Source organism: Seriola dumerili, unplaced genomic scaffold (genome assembly GCF_002260705.1).
Source record: "Seriola dumerili isolate Sdu_G_001 unplaced genomic scaffold, Sdu_1.0 BDQW01000169.1, whole genome shotgun sequence".
Classification (NCBI taxonomy): domain Eukaryota; kingdom Metazoa; phylum Chordata; class Actinopteri; order Carangiformes; family Carangidae; genus Seriola; species Seriola dumerili.
This window is the reverse complement of record NW_019174424.1, coordinates 3,157,707-3,177,074: the sequence shown is the minus strand read 5'-3', so window position 1 is coordinate 3,177,074 and position 19,368 is coordinate 3,157,707. Positions and strand designations below refer to the sequence as shown.

General features: G+C 43.3%; 1 protein-coding gene across 1 annotated transcript in view; it reads left to right on the top strand.

Annotated features, from left to right (window-relative positions):
- LOC111226991 (coronin-7-like) overlaps nucleotides 1-19,368 on the top strand; it is a 107,478-nt gene that overhangs the window by 32,580 nt on the left and 55,530 nt on the right. The window lies entirely within an intron of this gene.

Here is a 19,368-nt window from a genome sequence, read left to right as displayed (position 1 = left end):
CAGCTCTCCACTTGTCATTTCTGCTCCTGACCTTCTCCAGTCCCTTCGTTTATTTTTCCAAACACGGCTGCCGAGGACTGGAGGAGAGCGGGAGCGTGGCCGGGCTCCAGAGAGGAGAGGAATGGAAGGATGGAGGAAGAAAGAGAACAGAGGGGGTGGGAGTGAAGGCTCCTTTGTCAGATCCAGCTCATCCATTTTAGTATAAACAGGTTGGCGGGCCAAGTCATTCCAAACCAGAGCTGACCAAACTTTACTAGGTCATGCAGCATTGAATAAATGAATGATCATCAATATGACTGTAAGAAGGCAGTGAGGTAGGAGCACAGAGCGGTAAAAGAGAGAGAGAGGTGCGTGTTCGCTCTGCCTTTTCTGTGGCAGCACAGATTCCACATCTGTTCTCTAGCTTAGGTATTTGAGCGTCTGTATGTGCCCATGTTTGGTTGCAGCAAGGAGCAGAAAGCGTGAAAGATGTACAAGGTAGATTTTTGTAAATAGTGAGAACTGTTTTTATGAGGCCAAGACTATCATGGGGAAGCAGTCATTGTTTTTCCTTCCCTTTTGGAATTTGTCTGTGCGAGAGAGAGAGAGAGAGAGAGACGTTTAAGAGAGATGTTTAAGAGTTGACACAGCAGGTTCCTAAATAACAACCTCCGCTCTCCCTCCTCCCACTGCCCTCACGCTCGCCACTCATCTCCATTTCCTCCACTTCCTCTTTCTTTTGAGTGAGACAGACAGTTGCCTGTCTCAGTGTCTCTTTGACGTCCATCGCATTGTTTGGTTGCAGCGTACTTTTCATGGAAATGAAGGATATCTGATGCCACTGATGACACATTTTTTAACATCCTATTACCAAAGCAAATATTTTTTTTATATTCTTACTAGACGTCTGGAAAAATCCCCACAAGTGATAATTAGTCATTTTAACTGGAAGGGTTGTCTCCTTGGTGCCTTTGCTTATAGACAGAGGAATGTTGAAGTTTACTTAAGAGACACTGTTTTGTAGGTGTGATGATGGCACAACTCGAGGAGAATGTACCAACAGTGTGAGGATTTCTACTGAATTATCCTGCTCATCTGGGGACAAGCTGTTAAGCATTCCTGGTGCCTTTTTACTCAGCCACTGTCTGGTTTTCTCTGAGTCTGTCTACACTTTCTCAAATAAACAGAGGAGCAAATCATCTAAGACTTATTGAACACATTTCATTAGCTTTGAATTTTGAATCAAATTCATTTGAAATACTGTGATTTTTTTTTTTTTTTTTTCCCTGTTGGATGTTCAGTAATTGTACGAGTGCATGTGTGCTGACCTGTCTGCAGTATGTCTTGTATTAAATCACTTCAATCATGCTATCGTATGCCGGGATGGTGTGTCAGAGAGCTATCACTCCCAAGGCCACATCCCCTCCAGATGCCTGCAGACCAGCTCTGATATAAAACAGGTAGACAGTCAAATGGCAGATGAGACCTTGCCCTTGAGAACTGCCATTCTTTCTTTTCTCCTTCCGTCTCATTTCTCATGACTTCTCTGCTGCAATATTGCCTTCACCCTTCAACTGATTTTCTTCCCCTAATGTTTTCCATTGAGCCAGAAAGATTTCTCTTTAAAGCTATATTAGACTCTGGCAAAGCAACTTTAGTGTTTTCCCCCATTTTCATTGAGCTCTTTTTAATCTACATTACACATACGTTTATCTTTTGTTAAATAGGTCTATAAGGGACTTTTTATGTATATTAGCAACTCATTAACACAATCCCTCCACACACGTTTCCTTATTAATCCCTCACCTCCTCCCTTCTTCTTGCTCTTTCTAAATGTAGCTGCAGCTTTGACCAATGTCCCGTCTGGGCTTTTCACCCAAACTGCTGTTGCGGGCCGAGGCTGTGTTCATGTCTGGTAATCTCTGTAATGGGAAGTATCCAAAACTCTGTCAAAAGTAAGCAAGCCTTCAGGAGTTAAATTGAGGGGAAAATGTATTCACCTCGTCTTATTCAGTCATATCCACCAAAGCGCTGGCCAAACACTTTATATAGCCAAATTGCTCCGAGACGCAGTCTGCAATCAGCAGTCTCTGATAAGAGCAATGGCTGGCCTGTTTCGAGGTTTTGAGCAAGGTCAAAATGTACATTGCTGCTTACTGTTTAATCAGTCTTACTGTATCTGTTTTTATCTATGTTTTATAATACATCTGGGGGACAGAGGCTCGTGTCTGGGCCTCCTTCCAGGCATGCTAGCCTCTATTTACTCAGTATCTTACTGTGCAGTGTTGTTTCTTAGGCAAAGGCACCATACTTTCCATCATTCAGCCTCCTTCAGCAATGGGCTGTCCTCATGTTCCCTTTTGCCGTCGGGGCTTTAATTCTTTGTTTCTTGTTTGTTAGCATGGTGGGTTTTCTGTGGATAATTTTGTTTTAGTTCAGCATTGCCTCAGTGCATGTCTCTTGTCTATGACGAAGCAGCTATGAAAAAGACAAAATGCAATAATCAAAAGGAGACCTTGTCTCCATTTCTCTCTGCACTTGATAGATTGAACCATGAGCAGCTGAGGAAGGTCAAAGTCAAACATCCATAGTGGAGCATTTCCTCCCTGTCATTTTAGGCCTGAGGTGCATATAAAGATGGATTTGTTCTTTTTTTCTTGCCTGTTTTTAATTAAAAGGGCCGTGGTAAACATGCTGTGTAATTGGAGCAGCGAGCTGGCTTGTATCAGGTTAGCTGTGCTCGTCCACAACATTCAGTAGGACTGTTTTCTTTGGAGTGTCACAACATAAAGAGGCCCTGGAGCATGAGCCAGTAAAATGGGGTTGTGGGTGGAATATAATTTGGATGGCGAATAATGGAGGGGAAATGTTTATTTTTTGGTTGGGGTTGAAATGGAGACTGAAAAATTGAGGCATAGAGGGTGATGAGTCTGAGAGGGGTGTTTTTAACTGTGTAAAGGTAGCTATTACTGCAGGACCGTTTTCCATACAAGCTGCAGATCTGCACATTGGAGAACAGCGTGGATCTCTGTGTACTGCTGCCTCCCTCATACTCTTCCCTCTATAAACCTGAATTATAATAATGAGTTTAATAGGGCCTCCAAGCCAGCTGCAATCAGCGAACTTTACAACTGGGCACGATTGCAAACAGCTTGCCGTGTAAATGCTTGAGACGTCATGATAATTATCCATACTCCCCTGCTTTAGCAGCAACACACACAGATTCACCGCACTCCCAGATTTAATACAGCAAGGTCTTAATGATGCGTGCCTGTATGGTAGCTTGTAATCGTGTTATAAAGCTGACAGTGAGTTCTCCGAGGGTCAGTTGGTTGGTCAGGATTCAGCGTGACCAAATAATAACCTCAGAGAAAGTGCTGGCTTCAAAACTAACCTCCGTAATAGTCCTCAGATACTACCAATGTTCTGCTCCTCTTCTCAAGCACATGAACACATACAAGTGAACACATGTGCATGCGCACGCAATTACTCCTCTTGTTGGCGTACCTCTGCACCTCTGTCTTTTTTCTGGCATGAGGCTGATTAAAACAGATCGCTGTGACCTGGTGCCCACCGCTATCCAGCCTGCCGATTGGAGAAGACATAAGCCTGTCCCCGGAGAGCCGACCCCACTGTTTTCCCAACCCAGTCACGGGTTACACAAAGAGCTCACCCGATGAGGCAAGCAGTGCTGACAGACTGTGCTGTTAGCTGAGAGAGAGAGAGACAGCGAGAGAGAGGAAGAGAGGGAGAGGTTTTGCGTTGGATGGATGGGAGGGCCCCAGGTGTGAAGCACGTGCTCACAACCTCTGTTCACTCTCCACCATCTATTTCTGTGTGTTTTTCTACCAGGGTCGTGCTTGAGAGCAGGGCCCAGTCATTGGGTGTAATTGAGCCAAACCCCCTTTAATCAGATGGATTGAGAAGAGGCCTGTGCCCCAGAAGGGAACAAGCCTTTTACAGAACAGTCCCCCCTTTCTCCCACCCCAGCCCAGGCACTCTAAAATCAGTCCCAGCTGAAGGCTTTCCTGTGGGGATTAGGTGCAGCTGCAGCACTACTAACCAAACCGGACCAAAAAAAAAAGAAAAGAAAAAATGCCACAGAATGTTTGAACGATAGTTTGACCCCGCTCCATTCTCAGAGTTCACTTTCTAAGAGAAAAAGGAGCTTTGTTGTTTGGGTCCAGCTCAGGAACTCATGTTTACGGTGGAGAGACATGCAAAACTACAGTCTTAAGGTGATCCTCAGGGTCAAGTCGACAGTTCAGCTGCTGCACCCCCTCCCCCTCTCCAGGATTGCCCTGGGGGATGGTACAGGGTAAAGATGTGACCGCACACGCTCTGGCAAAGAACCTGAACTCTGTGTTCTGACAGTTGAAACATGGTGTCTGGAATCTGTTAGTCATTTGGGGTTTCAGTTTGTGATTCGGTAAAGGGGGAGTTCGACCAGGAAAAGAGGGTGAAAAAGGAGGGGAGGGACCTCTGAAATCCCCTCTTATATGTATTTTTTTGTGATATTGTCTCTCTATTATTTTTATGTTCCTCTAATTGAAGCTCATGTGGCAACCCTAAACTTCTTTTACTCTGTAAAACCTCCTCAGAGAAGTCCTCTGTCCCTCTTTCAAGCCCTGTTATCAGCTAATTTATTCCTGGGCCCTACTAACCTGTCAGAAACAAATACAGCCTTTATCCTTCAGTGAATCCTTTCACTATCCTCATCTGGCCGTCTATTAGGCCTGTTGTCTGTAACCATTTGTTCCCCTACTCCTCCATTTCTTACTTTACTCTCAATCCCCTGCAGATGAAACAAGCGGTACCAAGGAGCTGAGTTTTTGAAGGTGCTGATATCTGGGATTCTAATTAAGTGTGTTTTTTTTCTAAGAGCAAAGCCTAATGGAGCCTTTCATAACTGGTAAAAACGACGTGGAAGTATGTGGAGCGTTTGGCAGGGGATATTTAATATAATTCACAGAGGGTTTTGATTTCATCCCGCAGGTATGTGCTCAGCACTCCAGGGATCAGAAGGACCCTTTTGTGTGAACCCACCACAGAAGGAAAAATAGAAAAAGTCTCTCCCTCCCACCTTCAGCTACCTCCTTCCTTCCTACCTCCCCCTCCTCTTCTTCCATTAACCTTTACTTTTCTTTATTTTCTTTTATGGTTTGGCTTATAATTTCATGCAGACTAAACTGGAGATGATTTGTCAAGGGGAGCTGCTCTGCATTATGTGGCATTTGAGAAAGTCTTAATTCTGTTAAGGTAACTGCACAAATGACTCAAAACTTGAAGGCTTCTTCTGGAACCTCACTCTCATCTATCTCAGTTTTGGAGTTTGAGACAGTGTCAGACTTCACTTTCCATCCTTTATAAAAACAGCAGTAGAGTTGCACTTGCAGCTGCACATATTGCTTTTCTCCAACATCTGGAAAAATGTTCTTTTTTTCCCCCCCTTTTATTAAAAATGCACTGGCAATAACATTTGGGATCTTTGCCCTACCAAAAGCCTTCACACTCGTTTGGCCATCCCAAGTCCATTTCAGCACTTTTCTCCCCGCTCTGTGGGGTAGATATCCAGTAGCAGTGCTCCTGATAGAGATGTGAGGAAGGCTGGGCTAAAGTGGAACCAGCACAGGCTATTATCCACAACACATGGATGCAATCCTAAGAGATGAATAAACACATTGCTATAAAGTCAGTGCAAGGGGATAGTATTTGTGGAGGTGCCACAATGACAGGTTCAAGGAGATCTTCCAAAGTAGGAGTAGCCCACGAGGTTGACTTAGTGCTTCATTTGTTCTATAATTATCCTTAGTTTCATGGATACTGTTTTCCAAGCCCTCGGGTATATCAATTTAATATACTCGCTTTCAATTTCCTTTACTGTGTATTTTTTTATTCAATTTGTCTGCCATATCTTGCTCTCTTTCTATTTATGCATTCTTAAATACCCCCCCTCTTCTTCCTCCGCAACTCTCTTTCAACACATGTATTTGTTTTATAAGACGCATGATTGTCCCTTTCACAAAAATCAGGAACCGTAGCGCGGCAGAGCTCCCGTTTTTAAATCATGCCTCGCTTCTGGACGCCAGGCACCTCCTGGATGCCTGCCACCTCGCTCTTCTGTGGTAGAAAGAACAATTTGAGCGATGGAGAGAAGTGTGTTTCCCATTAGTAGCTGGTTTCCTCTGCCCTGCACCCCGCCCACCCCCGCCCTGCAGCCTGGCCTCCGCTGCTGCCTCTGGGACTGCTGCAGATTGGCAGCCTGTCACTGCACACCTCATAACCTTACAAAGAATAACAAATGTACAAAGGGAGAGATGGAGAGACTACGGTATTGATGCACACAGACAAATAGGAGTTGCTCATGCCCACATATGTATAGACACATATATATATATATATATATGGGAGAGACGGCTAGGATGGACCCTCCAAAATACACAGTTCAGATAAAACTCAGATAAAAAATGTTTTCTAACCACCACTGATTTGTCAGTATGAAAAGCCATCTGATTTATTGTTGTTGAAGTCTGTACTTGTTTTTACATTCAATTCAGATGAACTGTGTGGATATTATACTTACCCCCCTGATGTTTGTGAAACATAATTGAACAAATCAGGATAAACTGAAATATTCTCTTTGTATTCTGTATTTGGTGGCCAGTCAAGACCATTTCACTTTCCATTTCCCATTTGATCCAAAAAAAAAAAAAAAAACAGCTCCTTGTTGACTTGGCTGTGTGTTTAGGATTGTTGTCCTTCTTGATAGTGCACTACTGTGTTGTCTCATGAATTTAGATTTGTTGCCTGATAGGAGTGGAAACTGTGTTTCTGTGTAAGTCTACATTCATTCACCCACTGCTGTCAGAAGTGGCCGAGCCAAAACCCAGGCACCATTATGTTTTACAGATGAGGTGGTATTCTTCTTGGATCAGGATATGTTGCTTTTTTCCTTAATGCTTTAATCTTTCTGTCACTCAGGTACAGGTTGATCTTTGTCTCATCTGTCCATAACATTCTGCATTTCCACAACACTTTACAGGTCTCTTACTTTACTTTTTAGCAAGCCCCCCCCCCCCTTCTATTCCCTCTCTCTGATTTTTCAACCTCATGATGGCTTCTTTGTTCCTCCTGACTCCGATGGAACTGTCACACCTACAAAAGACTCTCGTAGGTGACATTTCTGTTGTGCATTAATTAATGACAATGTGAAACACACCTGTTCAAGACACATTTGAGCAGCCAGTTATCTCATTATGTTTGATAAGTTCCTATGAAGCTAAAACTTGGTGCTTGAACACTATAACCATTGTTTCATTTCAGATCCAGTCATAAAAAACAAATAAAACTCAACAAGCGTCGCTATCCAAATACTTACAGCCAATCATGATTGCCAATAGTGATGGCAAAGCTTATCTCGTAATGTCTCGGCAAATGACTTTTCCCATGTGTAAATGGTATGTTTAAGATCAGCACAGCACTCATCCACATCTGGAACTATAGCAAAACCAGCCCAAAGTGAGTTTGAGTGAGCAGACTTTTCCTATCGTTTAATAGGGAGAGCAGGCAAGGTGGATTGTCTGTTCATTGTATTCTCTTTTATGATCATGTTTCCATGATAGAAACCAGTGACCCTGGGCCCGTCACTGGCAGACCTGCTGCCTCAAAAGGCAACTGGAGAAAACAGAAGGAAACACTTTATTAAAGAGGCTTCCTGATTGGTCGGTGACAGGTGGGACACGTGCTCCTGGCTGATGTCACTTCCCATGTGGGCTCTATTTGTCTGCCCACAATGTGGAAACATGTCAGTGTCAGTGAGGCAGGAGTAATATGCCATGGTTAGTTTAATGGGAAAAGTGCTGAGGCATGCTGCTGCTCATCGTCTGTGTGTGTGTGTGTGTGTCTGTGTTTGTGTCTGTGTCTGTGTGTGTCTATGTGTGTCTATGTGTGTGTGTCTGTGTGTGTGTGCTGTCACTACATGACAGGTCATATGATTGGATGCTCTAATGCCTCACTGTGTTTTCATTGTGCTCATGCGCCAGAGGTTGAGACGGGTGTAGTCTACATATTTGTACTTCATGTGTGTGTTTGTGCACACACGTTGCTGAGTAGCAGGTGGACAACGGAGCGGAAAAGAGCAAGGAAAAGACTTAACAGCATCACCGCCTGTCAGATTTCACTCGTCTCTATGGAAATGTTATGACAACATAGGCTGCTCTGCACCTGCATGACCTGCCTGGCTTTTCTGCCCAAGGTTGTGTGTGTGTGTGTGTGTGTGTGTGTGTGTGTGTGTGTGTGTGTGTGTGTGTGTGTGTGTGCGCCTGTGCAAGTGCACTTGGCGTAAGCAGATTAAAAAATTTCATCAAGATGTAATTGGTGGGAGAGTGGAGGAGGTGGTGGTGGCCAGGAAATAATTTCCCCATTGTGCAAAGCAAGTTGGAGTGGGAGAAGAAAAGAAAAGGTGGAGGACCCTCAGGGGGAACACTAGTTGGTCTTTAGTCTGTGTGCTCTTAAAGAAACCTCTGTGGACTTTCCTGCTCTAACATAGACTCAAAGTCCTCTGTATGAGGCCAGCTAACATTATTTCAGCAAGGTCAATTAGTCAGCCAGCTATTGTATGGGTGCTTTGTGGGGTTGAGTGGGGGCATGCGATCAGCGTGGGTGGGTGGATGGGTGGGGGGGTCAGGGGACTGAGTTGGGGACATGTGGGAGGTAAAGGTCTTGTAAGAGTTAGGTGTGTAAGCCCTCTATTGTGTTTTGTCCAAAACTGGTTTCCTCTGGCAACAAAAGATTATGAGGAAAGCAGACTTCACGTTTAAGTTGAAGGCTTCTTTAGTTTTAACACTACAAGGCTAATTTAACATCTTAATCTGCCATTTCAAATTACTGCAGCACCTGTTAAATTGTGGTGTTTGGCTAAAAATGGACCTGCCAGCATTGGTGCAATCACTGGTGTATGCAAACAGACCTGCACGGAGGTTAGAGGGGTGGTTAGAGTTTGGGTTAGGTGTTCTTTTTATCTATTTTTATGTAAAGCAGTTTGAATTTCCTCTTGTGGATGAAATGTGCTATATAAATAAACTTCTTCTTGCCTTGGTTTGTTGGTTTTCCGATTACAAAAGTCCTGAATACTCGTAAAGTGGTTCCTGCCCTGGTCCATTATCCAGTGAACTGTGTGTGTGTGTGTGTGTGTGTGTGTGTGTGTGTGTGTGTGTGTTGGGGGGGGGGCAGATTTTGCAATGCCATTAACCCCAACATAGGGGCATACGTCCAGTGTACTTTGCATGCTTGTGTGTGTGTGTGTTGAGGGCATGTAGGGCACAGGTGTCTCTCACACAGCAGCCCAACCATAAGCTGGAGGGGCCGCATTCTTACTGGCAAGCTGGATCGGTCAATCACACACACACACACACACATGCGTACATGCACACGTCATACACACATATACATGCCTGGACGGATCTGCCATTTCTATACCTTTTTCAGCACAGGCAGACCATCACCAAACAGTATTCATCATCACTCCGCAGGATTTGACAGGTGGAGTGACATATACTTAACCATCCATGTCTTTGTTTAGCCGTGCATTCAAGCGTAGCATAGGTGATACTTTAACAACATAGTATACTTTTAAACATACAGTATGGATTTCTTTCTTTCTTTTTAGTTTAATTCAGGTCGGTTTAAATTGAATATATATAAATATATGTCTCAATTTGCTCTCTTCTTTGAGTTCCTATTTTCCTTCAAAACTAGTCACAAGTATTTTGCTGCTGTAAAACAGACATTGTAAAGCTGCTATGCCTTGCCAGTGTTGTACCTACATGTTTACTGTATCCCGCTGTTTTTCCTTTCCAGTGGGTTTCTTTATGTGCCAGCTGTGTGGATTGGGTCTTGGAGAGAGGGTGAAAGAGTAACTCCTTCACAAAGCACCTTAGACAAACATGTTTGACCAGAAGACCGGCCCGGAGAAAGAGGGAGGCCCAGTTGCAGGGAAATATTTAAGGGACCACTTGTTCCTTAGAGGCCAAAGGGACAAAGCTGGTGAGCTGCTGGGCCTTTCACTCTGACCTGCCTGGGTGGTGTGCAAGGGCAAAAAAAAAAAAACCTTTCATCAGCACTGGACTGAAAAAAAACACTAGCTTGATGGATGAGTGGCGATAGAAATTTATACACACGTGCGTTGATGAGGTGGGCTGTATTATTCTTAACTGTTCGCCACACATCCTGGCCATCATGGTCCATCCACGGTCCACTGCTGCTGTGAGGCTGTGGGCACTCATAGCTGTGAGCTGGCAGGCTGCGCACTGTCTCGACAGTCGGCTACGAGCTAGCTACTGTGCAAACTAACACAGGGGCATGAGCATTCAGTCATTCATGTCATCTATTTATTTTTATTTTTTTTTCATGCACAGCTTCAGTCTTTTGTCAACACAGTGTCTTTAATTTGAACTGAGTGATGAACATCTAACCTCATCCAAACCTGCTGACCTTCAGAAATGACACTTTGCTGCTCGGTTCAGTGTTGGTTCGAGGAAGACGTCATGTCTCCACAGTGTCTTCTTGAGCAGTATCTGTCCTTGTTCTGCGACAATGTCTCCAGCTGTTTATTTTTCCATCCCAACTTTGTCCTTTCTACAAAAGAAAAACTTTCATTGTCTCTCTCTTCTTCCATGCTGCTTCCAGATTCTGAATGGAAAAAACATCGGCAAGATCACAATGTCACAAATTCTGCCTGATTTTATGCTTTTGTGCAAGTGTTATCTCAGCAATTTTGTAGTGGCAGAGATGAACTGGATTTTTATAAAGCTCTCTTTGCTCCACTTTGACCTTGCACTGTTGTACATGTGCTGTTAGTCTTAAGTCTCTGCCCATGTCTGACAGCAGAATTGTTTATACCTGTTCCAAATGGCTACAGTTGTGGTGTGAAAACCTGCCATCACAGAGAGATGAAGATAACCCTGCGTAGTTTTGGGCATTCTCTCCTCAAAGGCATTTCATTTTGTTTTTATACAAAAAGCATTTCTATGAAGAAAAAAAAAAAAAACGTCTTAAGAGAGATGTTAATATCCTTCCTGCCTTCTCACCTCTGCACATCTGGCCAGGCATTGTGTAAACAAGGCATGCTTGCAAGAAGGTGTCTCTGGAAGGTTTTCCACAATCCCTCAGCATTTTTGTTAAAGTACTCCAGAGGTTTTCAAACTGAAGTCTGCATCCCCTGGGGGTGGCAGCAGCAGTTTGGATCAGCATTTGTACTCCTTCTTGGAAATATAACTGTCAGATCTGAGCACACATGATACACGTAGTTTTAGATTCACTGTGACTTACATTTCCCAAGAACATAACTATGTCTCATTGCAGATAAAAGTCACCCTGGAAATCATGTAAAACAGACACGCTCCTTTTGACCCCAGAACTTGCCTGAAAATCCTCACGTTATAAGTTTTTCTTGCAAGTTTGCAAACAAGAACTGCTAATTGCTAATTCAGCAGTTTTATTAGTGCCAATTTGCCAAAATGTAAACAAATATGGGGTTAAATGGGCTCAAGTTGTCACCTACAGTGCAACTAACTGGCTCCAGGCAACACTTCCTGTTTACATCTACCAAAGCATTATGGGAACAATACTTTCAAACCTTAGAGCATGATCATCCCCCAAATGGAGTAAGACAAAGAATAATATTAACAGTTGCAAATCAGTTGCAAATCCATTGATATGAACTTTTTTGTGGAGCACGTTTAACATTATTAAAGCTCAGAATGTCTGTTCATCAGCATGATTTTTATATTCCCAGAACACTGACATTTTGGACTGCCCATCCATATAGAGATATTTATCCTGTGTTGAAAACTTGGGAGTGGGGGGCAGTGAAGCCCGCAGTGTAAGACTTTGAAAACCCCTGAAGTTTACTGATGCACTGAAACTAATTCATTCTTTCTCCTGTAAGGCTTTGTCATTCACCAGCATGCTTTTCCTTCTCTTTATTTAAGTATTGGCCATAAGGAAGAAGGGGATACAAGACACTGAGACAGGAGTGGAATACCATTGCCTGCCAACCACATGCTGCAAAAAACCAAGATTGCTAAAAGACACATGGCCTTGGAATAACACACACGAACACACACGAGCATCTCCTAACCTAAAATCCACAGTGATTGGAGTAAGTCCCATAAAAATAGATGGGGAGGATGGGATGCCTAGAGAGACAGAGAGAGAGAGAGAGAGAGACAGACCAACAAAGACAGGGACAGAAGGAAAGAGAGGCAGAAAGAGAAAAAGGGGGGAAAAAAAAAAAAAGTTGGCTGCTGAGATGGAGTTGGCACCGCATGCTCTGCTCCTGACCTTTGGTGGGTTTGTGTAAATTATATCCCTTACGAGGGAAAATATGTGGTGGTTGAACTGGAGAGACCCCCTCCTCCTCTCTTCATCTCTGTCTGCTGTCGTTTACTCTTTTGAAGCAGTGCTCCATCCATCTTTCAGACCCCCCCTTCAATGTCTTCTTGTGTCTCTCCATGTCTTCCCTCTTATCTTGCTCTCAGTGTTCATTCCTTTGTTTTATTGAGTTGTTTCCCTTTTGATCACACCATAATAACTCCAGACCTTATTCTATCCATTCATCACTTCATCGTTCTCCTTCTCAAACCCTCTAGTCTTTATATCAGCTTCCCCCCCCACTCCTCTCTCCTCTCTGTCTCCCTCCCCACAGTTATGCTATTTTCTGCTGTGCCTGGAGGATACATTTAACTTGTGGTCACTTGGGAAGTGATGGCTCCATTAGTGGGGTGGGTGGGTGGGGGGGTCTGGTGAATCGCTACCTTCTCTCAGCCACAGTGGGCTCCATGCAGGCTGATGCAGACTTTCCACTGGGGTGAACCCATCGACATGGGGTGCCTACCAGGGTGCTCGGCCGCCGTGCCCACACCCCCTGGCCACAGCCGGGGCTGGCTGGCACCCCACTCAGGCACGCGGCGTCAGCCTGCCCAGCGGGTGTCCCTGTTTATGTTTGTCTTGTGTGGTGGCTAGTTTCTCACTGTGCTGTAGTGACCGTAGCACCACCCAGCCCAGCGCACCACCCTCTCTCCAAGAAAATGCCCTCTCCGACCCTGGCCAGTCCCCGGACAGTTGTGTGCTGTAAGTGGCCTTTGGCGTCTCTCACTGCCACTGGACTGGATCAGAGGTCGGCTGTGGCTGCGGGTCCACATGCTGCAGAGCTGAGGCCATACTTAAACGGCCATACTGGCGGTTTTGCGTGTTTTAGCTCATGAAATACAAATTGTCTATACTTAAAATTACTGCCTATCATTTACCTAAACATATCGTAAATCTTTAGGTTGACTTGCTTAATCCGGCATGAAAATCAGCTTGCAGTGACGTGAAACTTGCATCAGATAGCTCCGATTTCTCAGATTTGCAGTGACCATTTAGTCCCTGTAGTCGCGATGTGAAAGATATGTTGTTGTTGCTTCGGTGCTGCAAACTCAGCTGCAAACGGGGACACTTCTGAAAACTCTTGGTTGTGCATTCAAAGGAGATTTGAGAGTCAGTTACTGAAAAGCATTTGATTCATGAGCTGAGTTGTGGGAGCGATGCAAACATGCATGTGGTCAGTTGTGTCTGAAAAGAATGAAATTTAACCAGTTTTTCAAAAAAAAAAAAAAAGTCCTTTGAAAGAACTCTTTGCATGCAATGCAAACAAGGAAAACAGTCCCAACTCGCAGCTGCATTTACATATGATAATTCAGTAACTTTGACAAAGTAAGATAAAAAAAAAAAAAAAGCCCTGTCTACCACACCACATGTCATACAAGCTGTGCTGTATACAATTTTTTACCCCCATGTACAGATCCTATTGCAGCCTTAGCCATCCAAGGAGGGGGTGACCTCCCTTTGAATTTCTTCTTCCGAGGTCTTCTGGGATTTTGAGTTATTTGCTGCCGGAGGAGATTTGGACTGAGTTGGGAACCACTGTTAATGTGGTTCATGTATAGTGTTTTCATTTTGACAACATTTTGAGAGATGACAGTTTTTTTTGCTGCCATCTTTGAACAGGATCAACTTTTTATTGAGCTCTGCTCACTTAAAACATCTTTTGCACAACTTCACTATTGCTCTCAAAGAGTACCACATAGACAAATATGACAAGGCTTATAACACTGTTGCCTTAAGATCTATAAAAGGACGTGTGCATGTTTAGTCCCAACTGGTCAGGATATGTAAACCAGTGCCCTAATTACCAGACAACAGCCTGTAAAAATCAGCCTTATCCTGGTCTGCTATTTGTTCAAAAGCTCACTACTAATCAGCACCCAGACACTTGTGACTGTCCAGACCCTCCCTGCGGACAAGATTAGCAGATCAGCACTTTGTGTGTGTGAGTGTAATGACTCGCTCCAGAATACGCCCTTCCCTCTGAGTGTTCTTAACTATGAGGAACAAACAGGTGTTTGTTGGTCAGAAGTTGATGGCCCATTCCTTTGGGGTTACAGTTCACATGCAGGGGTCAGAGGTCAGCTGGCCTCAGCCCTGTGGTAGCAGGATGTTTCAGACGGCCATTATGTTCTGCCGATGAGCATTTGTGTTTGGAACTGGATGTGGAAGTGTGTTTGGGGGGAAATGGAATTAGTGTGACTGATGTGGGTTACTGAAGTCAACCTTTGTGCCAGAACACATGCACGTGCACGCACAGTTTAAGCTTATTGTGTAACACATTTTTAACCCTTTAACTATTGTCCTTGTAAATAATATGTATATAAAGGAGCAGCTTTATGTTACATATGAATACATACGTATGAACTCTTCATGAAAGCCTACGGAACATAACTTGGAGCATCTAATCCACTTACACATGTAGGGAGGTTCCTGTAAGAGATGCATGTAAATCATTCTGTCTGCCACAGAGACACCATGAGCACCTACTGTGATGAAAAGGATTACAGGCACATAATCCGTGCCTGTCGCCACCCTCCACTCACCACACATGTATCTACACACACACGCACACACACACACACAATTCTCCAATGGCGTAGAAATAATTTAACTTGAATAATAATATACAGTAATTCCACTAAGTCCCGACCTGTAGGTTTTCTGAAAGCATTACTTTTTTCCACTATTTGCATTGGTGTTGGTAGATCTAACAATTCCAGTGGGATTTTTCTTTTTTCTTTTTTCTTTACTTGCCCATACCCGTAATATGCCCACCCACGTTCCAGCATAGCTCAGCTCAGTTTGAGATTGCACAGGAGCTCCAGCCACAAACAACGTGGAATCTGCAGATGTGTATACACAGCACAGGCATGATGCAAGCAGAGTTTGAAAGTTAGTGCAGGATGTGTACACAGCAGCGTTTGATGAATGTCTGCTGGTGTCTTAAGGGGGATGTATCAGAGGCCTGAATGCTTGACCCCCAAGGCTTTGGCTGGATCGCTGCTTGTCTAAAGTTATGTTAGATATTTAGCTAAACCTTATGCTTCTGCTTCTGCAGGTTTTGCTGTACGTCTGGGAAATATGAGAAATGGAAGTATAAAAAGGAGACTGGATGGAGAGAGAGGAAAGAGTAGACGGTGGTTTCCAAATCAAACCAGCCACTATGTTTCCCAGATCTTCTCCTGCCTATTCAAATAAGAAATATACAAGCACAGGGGAGATTATTTGCTGTCTTAATTTAGCTGTTGATCTGGTGGATTGGAGATGTAATTTTTATGTAAAATAACTCCTAGGCTCAATTCAAGATTAGTTCCAATACACAGTCCAATTCAGATCCTTCGCATGTCTCTTGTTTAAATATTTAGATCATGGTTTATAGCTGTAATTTCCACTGTAGCTTTTATGGTGTTCTGGCCATTTTTTTGTTTTCAAGATTTAGCTGTGGGTACAATTTTACAACAGCAGGGAGACGCTGCAGTTAAGTTCATATACAGGAAATAATGCTTAATAATGCTTTATAGCATGCCCAGACTGAGCAGCTGCTTACCTGAAATGAACTCAATACCACATTACTTTTTTTTCAGATCACAAACAACCACAGAGCAAGTCTTTGTGTTTGTGTGTGTGTGTGTGTGTGTGTGTGTGTGTGTGTGTGTGTGTGTGTGTGTGTGTGTGTGTGTGTGTGTGTGTGTGTGTGTGTGTGTGTGTATACCGTGTGTTTCCTCTGCTGGGTCAGCAGAAGTTCTGCTGATGTGGAAAGACCCAATAATGCGCTGAGTAATATTGTTTTAATCAGCGCAGGGGACTGTTGCCGAGCAGGCTGTGTCAAGTTCATCCTCTCCTGCTGCGACACCCCCCCCCACACCTTCATCTGGATCCACATGTGACCCCTTGCAGTGACAAATGAGCACAAACCATGACTTCATCAGATCACATAAAATCGGATAAAATGACGATCTGATGCTCATTTAATATGTTGTTGTGTGCAGTCATGGGAGGTTAATGGTGGTTTGCTCTTATGTTTCTATTCTATTTCAAGTGTGAAAACACATAATTCACTAGATGAAAAAGTTTTGAAGTTGTTATTTTGCTGTTCTCTTAAGATTTTTTTGAGCACTGCAGAGTCTTGAGCGAAATGTTTAATGAGAACTTGACATAGTCACCTTGTATTTGTTTGCCTGCGATAAGTATGTACTGTCTTGTACTGGTCTCTTATTGTGTCCTCAGGCTAAGGCTCTCATAGACTTCCCCAGTCTTTAAAAGTTACATTCAGTGCAGCAGTGCTTATATAAGTATGTGATAAAAGATGCATGCACATAACAAACAGAACTGTAACCTGAAGACGATTTTTAGACAACCCAGAAATTAAGACACTTCCCATTTACTGTCACTTGCCTTGTTTCCTTGTTTCCTTCGCCTGGAGATTATTTTTGGCTGGAAGTGTTGAGGTTTTGGGATCCCGACAAACAAGAAAGCGTTGTATGAAGCCTGAGGTTCGCCAGACGCTGGTGCGGCAACTGTAACTGTTGGTGATGATCACTGGAATTCACCACTGAGCTTTAAAATTGAGCCCCTCACTTGCCTCTGGTGTTTCTAACTACTAGCTCCAAGAACAGCTGCTAAGACCTTCATCACTACTCATCACAGCTGTTTTCTTACAAAGGACATGTGAGGAGAGCAACCTTTCTCAGGGCTATCTGACATCTAAACCTCTCTGCACTGATTCCAGTGAGACCCTTTAAAAGTTACTTTAGCACCACAGTACAGCTCCCATCATTTGGCTTAGATTGGCTTTATTGTTGACCTCAGGGAAATTACATTTAGACGTTTAATTTTTCTCATCAGTGGATTGTAACTTTGCATCCAAATGGTTATAGCTGTTTTAATTCGGGAAAAGGACCTGTGTCCTCCTGCCAGTAAAATTAGAGAGAACAATAAACTACTCTTACATGTGCTTACTTTGGAATAACCAGATCTGATTAGTTTAAACAACAGCTATATGCTTGAGCTAATAGCTTCATCTGCCAGTCTTATGGAGCTTATTTGGATTTGACAGACTCCCCTGACATGCTTAATCATGGAACAGTTTTACCCCCACCTGCACCCCTGTCGCCCTCTACAACCTCCTCTCTGTCCACTGCACCCTCCTCTCTTCTTCATTAATACCATATTAATCATTTGCTTATGTTTTTCTGAATAAATAAAATTCCCCCACCCACTTTCCCTCCATTCCTTTGAAATGAGAAGCACAGTTGGGTCGCTTTCCAGGGGTGACAGGCGGTTCTGTTTAGGTGCTCTTTAATTCCACTGCTGTCTGCGCATGCACGCACACACACACACACACACATGCTCAACTCCTCCCCCGCTACCCCCCCCTCAGTACCTCTCGTCAGTACATTTCCAAAGACGGATAAGTTTTTCAGTGCATGTGGCCATGCTTGGACTCAGTAACAGCAGCCCTCCACCTCCTTCCCCCCTCACATGTCATCATCGCTCCACCTCTTTAATTTCATCTAATTCTTTCCATCCTTTCTTTCTTATCTTACAGCATCAGTTAGATACTCACTCTCCATTTCTGGTTTCCTCATTTATGTTTCTGTTCTGCCTTGAGTTTTTCAACACCTTGTGCTTGCGGAGAAGCTCAGATTTCTTTTTCCTGCTTTGGGCCTTTTTGAAGCACTAAGTCAGATTTTTACATTGGGGTCCCCGCTCTGCAAGTGTGACCCAAATTACTTGTCTCCCAAAGACTTGGAACTGCATTGAGCTCTACAGTAAACTGGCCCAAAAAAGGCCCAACATGTGTTTTTGTCTAACAACAAAGTTAATGTTCCATATACTATACTACTATGAGCTTATCTACTTTTTAGAAAACTGGCATCAAGGAAAAATGTGTCAAAGAAATTTTTGCATTATTTTTAAATGAACACTTCCCCCTCCACTCAAGAATGGGAGTTATAAGTGCAGAAAGGATTAGTTAATTAAGCAATTAGTTCATTTATAAAGTAATATACATCTATTTTGATAATAATAATGATAATTAATTGTTAATAATTTTTAAAAAAATGACAAAAAAAATAGTGCCAAACATTCTCTTATCCTCATTGGCAAAAATATTTTCAGGTTTATAATAGTATACTATAATAGGTTTATATAGTTACAGGGATAATTTAAATTTTTATAGCCATAGATAAACTGCTAAAATGAAACAGCATAGCCTATTGGATTAGGTGTTCAGACTTCTGTGCATGCACATGGAGCTGGACAGCGTCTCAACATTAAACTGATTTCTGTACCAGCCCTCGGTCACATCCGTAAAAAACACAACCAAAAGCACTTATAGGGCACTTAAGAAATGGACATGGCCCCAGGCAGTTTCCTGTTTTGCTTGGGCCTTAGACTCATGTTCATACAAATTCATAACTCTGATTAACTCCTATTATACTTTACTTAACCTGCAAGTTTGAGTTGTCCATTTCCACTGTAATATGTATGGAGGGTCAGTCTGTGCTGTGCTGAGAGGAGAGACAATGACTGAAAATGACACAAATGACAATCCGAGAATGGAACTGAATACCTGCATCGGGGAAATAATGCCACCATTTGTTTTTATATATAATAATCTACCGAGCAGTACGTGAAATGAACTGCATGTGTGCCCAATAATGTATGATGCCAAGAACTAACCAAAGTCAACTTCTTCCTTGTGCTTTCTTTTCCTGTTTTTCATTCTCTCTCACCTCTCATCTTTCCCCTCACTGCTTTTTGTCGGAGCAGCTTCTGGGCCATATGCAGGCACAGACTGGCAGCTGTATGGCATGAGAGGAATCGGTGGCACACCACCCTTCATCTGTTATTAGTAGTTCAGAAAGATTTAGAGCGGGGGAGGGTGGGATGTGGGGCAGGAGAGTTGGGGCGAGCACTGTAGGAAAACAAGCAGAGGGCCAAAAACTGGAGCCAAAA